Below are 8,886 nucleotides of genomic sequence, written 5' to 3' on the forward strand. Positions count from 1 at the left end.
ATGCAGTCTAGATCAAACAAAAAAATGTCAGCGACTGGCCAGCTCACCCCGCCCAGGAACCTGCGGTGCTCGCCTGCCGGGTCCCCGCGCCCCGCCTGGAGGCCGCGGTCGGCCTGGGACTTCCCCGGATGTTCCCGATGCCGCCGCGAAGAGTTGGACTCTGTCAGCCGCGGGTTTCTCGGGGGCCAAGGGAGAGGCTCTGGCCGCAGGGAGAGTAACGGAGCGGGTCCCCGCGCGTGGTGCGTTTCCCTGAGCTGTGGGATTTGCATCCGGGACTGAGCTCAAACACGCCGAGTGGGCTGCGGGGCTGCGGGGGCAGGGGTGGCGCGGGCGGCGTTCCCACTGGGAGGCAGCCGCTGACGGTGCGCGTCCGTGTCCCTCGCGTCCGTGGGGGCCTGTGGACCTCCAAAACTGCAGACTGGACCTGGGTGCGTGCCAAGTGCCGCGGGACACGTGCGGGCGCTTCCACGTCGGCCCGAATGAACCGGCAGTGACTCGGGCCGAGGAGCCCGCCCGCGGTCCTGTGTGGGGCTCGTTTTCCTCGTCCCCCTCGTCTGCTTTTGTTACCGTGATATCCTAGTTCCTGTTCTGGGGACTCTGTTTAGGTTTTTGCCGCTCGCAAAGGAGATCCTGACCAGTCCCCGGAATCGTGTGTGGAAGAGCAGTGATTTTGTGTGTGTGTGTGAGACCCTTCAACCTCAGTGTTCGTGCACCAGAAGGTCTAGTATGTCCTTAAAGCTGAAAACCGTTTCTTCAGGGTCGTTGGTTTTCATCTTTGCCTTTGGACGCCAAGTATGAAGCGGTGTCGGATAAAATAAGTTTACAAGGAAGCATAGACGCCCCCAGCCGCCAAGAGCTGGGTCTGGTTTTTGCTTTCAGAAAACAAACCGAGGGCTCGCTAGGGGCGACCCGCAGGCCCTTCTGCCCCCGCCGCCCAGGCCCCCGCCTCCCGGATCCTCGCTTAGTCGTAGTCGGTGTTCGCACGTGCGGAAGGGGGCTTTCCCGGGGGCGGTTGTTGAGCGCAGCCCGCCGCCTGCATCGTAAGGGCAAAGCGTCAGGGTGACACCCAGCCCGAGTCGGGAAAGGTTACGGGTGACGGTCTCGGTCCGGAGGAAAAGGAATTGCCCCCGGCGGCCTGCTCTTGCGGGGGGAGCACAGGGTAAGGGAAGGACGTTTTAGTTCGGATACTCTGGTGTCTTGAAGTAACGAGCTTCACTAAGCTGCCGTTTACTCAGAAGGTGATGTTTTGAGATCGGTTGAAGGCTGCCAGGGTTCCCTGAAACACGAAGACGGAGGTGGCTTTCGTTCCTGCTCCATCTAGTGGTGCCTGTGTTTCTCCACATTTGGAAGGTTTGGGATGGTGTGGGGCCTGAGGCCAAGGAGGGCCATCCGGGAGCCCTCTTCGCACTTTTAAGAAGAAAATAGAGATTCAATAAATACAGTTGAAAAATAAGCACATAGCTGTAGCCTAGTTCTTAGATTTGAAATCCCCCCTCTGTCTTGTAAACATTACAAAGGGAAATTCTTAGCATTACAAACACGTGATATATTTTTTTTCTGTTTTGGCAAAATTATTCTCTTAAGTTAAATGATTGTGGAGTAAGGAGAGGCCTTCAAGTTCACTCAGTGAGGTCGTTTACATGAAAACCTCGTGCAGATAATGAAGGATGATGGCAAATGGAACTTCTGATTACCACAAGATTAAATCCCTCTAGCAGATGAAGACACGGATGCCTAGGTGGGTTTAAATGACTTGCTTAATTATTTGCCGAGTTGGAACCAGCAACAGGACCTCCCAACTTCAAGTCCAGGGTTCTCTTTACTGTGTGGTACCTTCATGCTGCTTTGATTTGCCTGGGTGAGATGACGAACATTAACGCCATCATTTCTGGTTTAAAATAACATCCATGATGGTTACTAGCCTGTGAGCTTAGCTTCGATCCCCAAACCCCTCCCTTCTGCCTCCACAACCTTCTTTGCTGTGATTTTATACTGGAAAGGCCAATGTGTGTTTTAACTATTTTAAAAGGGCAGTTGATCTTTGCTCTTTGTGGTAGTTATGTTCTATAAAGTTACAATAAACACTGAGTGAGTGAATACTGAATCATTTCTCCGAGGGGAAATACAGAATTATGTTCCAGTGAGCTTCTGGTCATATTTTCATCAACTGATCAATGCATAGTCTTGTTTTATTTGTGTTTCTGTTTAAAGACACCTTATTTAATATATGTTATTGATTCATTAACATTGAACTCGTGCAACAGCATGACTCATTCCTTTACAAAGCTTAAAAGCTTTTCTAACCTAAGTATTTTCTCTATAAGGCATATCACAGCCTTCTTGCACTTAGGAACACCAGACAGCACTTTAGCATGAAAACAGCAAAATCACCAACAAAAAGCACCAAAATGCAAAAAAAAAAATCAGTAAACAGGCCACAAAAAGGGCACTTGTTTACAGTGTTCTTTTTTGGAACAGGAAGATAGTGTTACCTTGTTTGACCTCAGCTGGCAACCTTCATATCAGGTGAGTCAAATGTTTCACTGCTCTACACATGTCCATAAATGATTATGAAAACACTGCAGGTATTGATTTTGGGATTATAAATAAATTTTAGTGAGTAGGTGAATGCACAGATAGGGAATCCATAAATACTGAGGATCTGTACTTCCAAGGTCAATGTGGCACCTGTACCTGAGAGACTATAGGTGTCCACGTGGTCCCTGAAGTAGGGGCTTCTTTCATGCCTTTTATTATTTAACAAGTGATTTGCGAAAGAGTGTATGGGAGAAGGGGTATATGGAGTTTGAAAATAACATTTATCCCGATTACTTATTTTGCGTTACTTCTGTTGAGTTTCTGTTAATAAAGGAGAAGGTGAGAATTTTAGGCTTATGAAGGAAGCTGTAGCTTTAAAAATATTGAGAAACAGGTTTGTTTTGTTTTCAGAATGAGAGGCTTTTTTTCTACAGTGCTGGGTTGGCTGTAGTTCCTGACTTTGAAGATGAGATGAGTTTTAATTCAGCCTGTCCTGCTTCTGCAGTCAAAAATTTCTTAAGAGCCTGGCTCAAGACTGAAGAGACAGATATATGGCGCAGGCATACATGTGTGCACACATTCATCCCCACTCACACAAAGTGTAAGAGGAAGAAGAGTGCTTTTAAACTAAGATGAGAATGAAAATGACAAAAGGTAATTGTCATTCCTTCTCCCATTCTTTAAGGTAGTAATGTGTGATGGAAGTAAAAACAGCAAAAATATAGAAGGCTTAGGCCAGGGTTTAGAAATTTAAATGTCTGCAGTGGACATGAAGGAAACAGGCGGGAATCACAAGAATAAGGAACAGAGACTATGGAGATAGTGGAGAGAATGAGCGTCCCTTTAAAGGGAGAAGCAGCGTGTGGGAATGGAGGCCTAAATTTGCCAATACTATAGGGGAAGACAAAAAGTTTATATTTATGTGAACACCGATTTTTAAATGTTGGTAGCTAATGTGAGCTAAAATTTGAATATTGTGTGGGTCTATAGTAAAGAATTTGGCTGGCCGTCATTCCTGAGTCCTGGGTCCTGGGAAGCATCTTCCGTACCTTGGGATTTCCCCAGTGATAGGAGTGCCTTTCTCATTCACGGTGGGCCCCTCAGACTACATCTAATAGTTTATGAGATGACTCATGATGGGGCTGGTCACACCAGAAACACTAAACATGGGATTATCATTCTGACTCCCTGGTGGGGCAGGGGGCCCAGAAGCTGAGTTATATGATTCAACCAATCATGCCAGTGTAATGAAGCCCCAGTAAAAACTTGACACTGAAATCTATGAGCTTCCCTATTGGCAATACTCTGTATTCTCACTTATCAATGTGTTGGGAGGATGTGTCCCTGAGGACACAGGAGAGAACAATGGAAGCTTCCCATTTGGGACCCTCCCAGGGCTCACCCTATACATCTGTCCCTCTGGCTGGTACTGATTTGAATCCTTTTGCTACAATACAACTGTAATCATCAGTGTTACCCTCTCCTGAATTCTGTGAGTCATTCTAGTAAATTATCAAACCTGAGGGGGCTAGTGGGAACCTCTGAATTTGTAGCCAGTTGGTCAGAAGCAAAGGTAGCCTGGGGACCCCCGAACCTGTGGCTGGTGTGTGAAGTAAGGGCATTCTTGAGGAGGACTGTGCCCTTAACCTGTGACGTTGGGCCTAACTCCGGTTGTTGGTGTCAGAAGTCATTGCAATGGGCTGACAGAAATCCTTTTGAGATAAAATTTGGCCCTGTTTTAGGCTACTTATTTATGACCTTTGGCCTAAGGAAATTGAATGATACCAGAAGTCGAGAATGCCTTCCCTAGAAGTATGGGAGTTGGGCCATCCCACCATTTCAAGGCCTACCCAAGACAAATTGTATTTGAGAAGAGGCTATGCTATTGGTATCTTTCATAGGCTCCTGAGAATATCCCTAAAGACACAAATTTCAAAATTAAACTTCAATAATATTCTGAAATAGTAGTACTACTCCTTCCCCACATATAGGGCCCAGCAGATTTGTTTCTGTGCTTCTGCCTGAAGGATAGGCCTGTCTTTCAGTGCCCATTCTGTCAGATCCTGGTACGCCTGTGAGGAGGCTTCTACCATCACTCAGTGGAGCTGAGGTCATTTCCCCCATACCCTTCCTCTTTCCTCGTTGAGATCTCTCCTCCTAGAAAGTCATCAGGGGTCTTTCTTCATTTGTGTTGCCTCAATTCTCATTTCTTCCTTGAGAGAAAAAAGAAACAGGAAGAAATGGGAATGAAGGTTCGCTTGTGGATAAGCACTTTTAGCCTGTGTTCTGACCTAGTCGGGGAATCTCATGTAAGTCACCCAGCTTCAAATTCCACACCTGTCAAATAGATACACCAAGATTTACCTGGAAGGTAAGTCTTCCTCTGCTTTTAAAGAGAGGAGAAGTAGGTCTTATTCTCTTACTTTTCAAAGAATGCTTTTACAGCACTCTGATGGCAGTATTGTTACTTTAGCAGGAAGAGTTGATTTGTGTTGGGTCTATAGGTAAGGAATGTGTGGATAAAGATGAAGGTGCTAATGGTTTGTGCGTTTTTTATATAACTATTTATGAACTTGATGCACATCTGCAATAAGCAATGTTCTAGATGATGTTTACTATTTTTATTTTGTCCTAAGAGCTGTAGATGTTCACTTTGGTGATATTTGTGTGTATATCATGGCTGTCTAAAATAGAAATGTTAAAATGCATGTAGTTGTAGTTATTAAAAGCAATTTTAGGAAAGCTTATCAGAACAAAAACCATCAATGAAGAAATAAAAATACTGAATTTTTACGTCAATTTTTGAATGAGGATATTGTAACTAAAATGAAAAACATACGTATTATTTACAGAAAATAGTTGTATTCACCTCACAATCATTTTTTTAGAATGCAGGTAGCTTACTAAAGTGAACCAAGTGATTCACTTTCAACCTTGGAAGAAAAACTCAATTAAAGCTGCAATTGAACTGTAATGGCACCAAGGAGTTCAACTTGACCTCATATGCCGGATGATAATCATCTTTCAAGTGTACAAACAAGGAAGCATAGTTATCAAAGAATGAGAAATATATTTGTTCAAAGACCATTTACTGCTTTAACAAGAGGTGAAAGCTCGCCAGAAATGTATAAACACCTAACATGGTGCTATTTATAGGCTTAACATGTTCAAAGACTTGGGGGGCAATTTAAAAATATCTTTGAAGTTGTGGGTATTCATCATCATATCTAATAATGCTTACTTTCTAGAGCCCCTCTCCAAGGAGGGCAAAGCAATTTATCTGACTTATTTTCATGACATCCTTGTGAGATAAGTCAACTACCATTATCTCCCTTTTGCAAATGGAGAAACTGAAACACTGGGAGGTAAAATCACTTGAAGAAGGTCAGTAGCAGGCCCAAGAATTTAAACACACACATTAAAGCTTTTAACTTCCATCTCAGTTTAACTAAACAAACAAAGAATTAAAAAATAAGAATCTCATACTTTTTCTTTCCCTTTTTAAGTTAAAGAATAATTAACAGTCAATCCATTTTTCCTTGTCTGCCTTGGTAAGGAAAACTGTCTAAAATCAGGCTTTTCACAATAACTAGAATGAAATATTTGCAAAGCTGTGACATTTAACAAACATTTACTAAATGCCTAGTCTGTAACATGTTGCATTATTCAGAATGTTGAGACTTCAAAAGTGAAAACCATATTCCCCATCCTTAAAAGTCTTCCAGGAGAGGATTATTATATAATATTATATATTGCAGTTCAGTGTTACTTAAATTTAACTAAATTCTTCATTTTATCCCCCAAATCTATTTCTTTTTCACTTTTCCCATCTCTGTAAGTGCCGCTGCCACTTACGCAATTGCTCAAACTAGTAATCTGGGCCTGGTCCTTGACTCACTCTTTCCTCACCCCTCCATATCCTCTGGTCTATCTTGAAAACATACCCTGAAGCCTTGCAGTCTAATTCATCTCCATTGCCACCACCCTAATCCAGTTTACTGTCTCCTGCAAAGACCTGACTAGTCCATGTGCTTCTTATCTTGTCCCCTACTCACCACCAAATCATTCCTCAAAATGCAGCCAGAGTGATCTTATTAAAATGCAAGCAACAATGTTTCTTCTCCATGTATCCCTTCAATGGTTTCACATTGCAGTGGAAATAAAAGACAAACTTTTTATCAAGGTTTTGCCTGAACTGGTCCTGGCTTAACCTCTCCAACCTCATTTTAACTCTTCTTTCCCTCTTGCATTGTGCTTCAGCCAATGGCCTCCTTTCTCCTGGCTTGTCAAGTTTTCTTACTGTAGGTACAGTATCTGCTAAATTGCTCCGCCCTGGCACTTGGAGTTTTGGGCACTTGCTCATCCTCATCTCAACTTAAATACCACCACCTCAAAAGCCTCTCTGACCCTCTTTTAAAGTCGGTTCCTCTTTCTTAGGATATTGTGTAGATTACTTTTATACCTTGTTTTCCTGATTAGTAATAAATTATTTGCTCATTGCCTGTCTTCACTAGGCTGTAAGGATAGGGGCAGGGACTGAATCATGTGCTTCATTGAGTTCCCTGGTGCCCAGTACATAATAGATGCTCAATAATTATTTGTTGAGGAAATGAATGAATGCTGTTGGAACAAAGGACAGGTCACCTAATTGTAACTGGTTTTACCAGCGCAGAGGCAAACCGCTAAGTAGATACATACCAAGTAATAATGCATTCTACTTTTTTCAGTTATAAAATTAATGTAACAGTATCACAAAATAAATTGAGAATAGAAAACAATCACACTTCAGTAAAACTCAAGTATCATTTGGTATATTCCTTTCCAGTCTCTTTTTACATGTATATTTTACATAATTGTTTCTCAAAATTTTTTTCATTTAATCATAAGCATTATTTTGTGACAGTACAGAGCCTTCAGAACCATTATTTAATATTCTTGCCTAATGTTCCATTGAATGGATGTACCATAATCTATATAACACTGCCTACTGATGGATACTTAAGTTGTTTTCAATTTTTTCCCTGCTATTGTGAATAATTATTATGTACATTTGCCATATTTTTATTTCTTTACTTCATTATTAAGAGTTCACAAAGGGTTCCAGGACCCCCGACAGATACCAAAATCCTCAGATGCTCAAGTCCGTTATATAAAATGTGTAGTATTTACATATAACCTATATTTGTGTGTAAGCTACAGCAGGGTGTGTCTATCCATCACTTCATTCCTGTGGATTCATTATAGTGCTTGGCACATGGCAAGTTCAAGTTTTGCTTTTTGGAACTTTCTGGGATTTTTTTTTCCTTCAATATTTTCAATCCATGGTTAGATGTGAAACACACATAAACGAAACCCACAGATACAGAGTACCAACTGTAATTGGTTTGAAGAATTGTCCAGGCTTGTATAATACCTCTGGTTAATCTACCTGTTTTGCTTTCTCTTCTAAAATTTTCCAAAATAGAATTTTTTTTGATCGCCACGTACATCTACTAATCTAGAGCACTAGGTCTGGCCACAGCTGCAGACCTCAGGTAACTGCAGATTGAATCACTGAATATTTTCCAGAGTTCTACTAAAATGAAAGACACATATCTTCCCTGTCTTATCTTTCCTGATCTTCTTTCCTACTTTGCTTTCACTGCCAATCCATTTTAACAAAGAAGGTAAAGATGGCAGGGAGAATGTGTGTGTGTTAGGTGGGAAGGTGGGGAGGGAGAGAGAAAGAATGACTAAAAATACTGCATGAATCTATTTCTCAGCTTTGTTTGTGCCTGTAAGTTACAAGGACCAAGGAAATCAATGCAGAGGCTGGATATGGAGATATGGTGCCTCTGCTACATCACACTCTCCTCCTGCCATGCATTGTAGGGGGGATGGATTGACCATTGTCTATTCTCAGGATCGTTCTAATCCCATCTCCCTTGCAATCCTGATGGGTTCTGGAGTCTTCCAGTTGGAATGAGTCTAGCATTTCAGGTTATAGTTGCGTGAATCAAGGGTCTCTCTCCTTGGATGGGAATGAAGAACCAAGAAACCAACGTTGCTATTGCTATTTAATTGCTATTAGCAATTAAAAGGGAAGCCAGGATGGCTGGTTAGCTCAGTTGGTTAGAGCGTGGTGCTAATAACACCAAGGTTGCCGGTTCAATCCCCACATGGGCCATTGTGAGCTGCTCCCTCCTTAAAAAAAAGGAAGCCAGTCTGAGTGAGGATAGTCAACACAAAAAGAAAGGCAGAATCAAGACAAACAGAAAGAGAGGTGGAGCCCTTAGTGGACCTACGTAAAAGCTTTCTTTACTTCTGGACTTTTCAAATACATGAACTGATAAATTTCTTTGATTGTTT

Source organism: Rhinolophus hipposideros (assembly GCF_964194185.1).
Source record: "Rhinolophus hipposideros genome assembly, chromosome: 2".
Lineage (NCBI taxonomy): Eukaryota > Metazoa > Chordata > Mammalia > Chiroptera > Rhinolophidae > Rhinolophus > Rhinolophus hipposideros.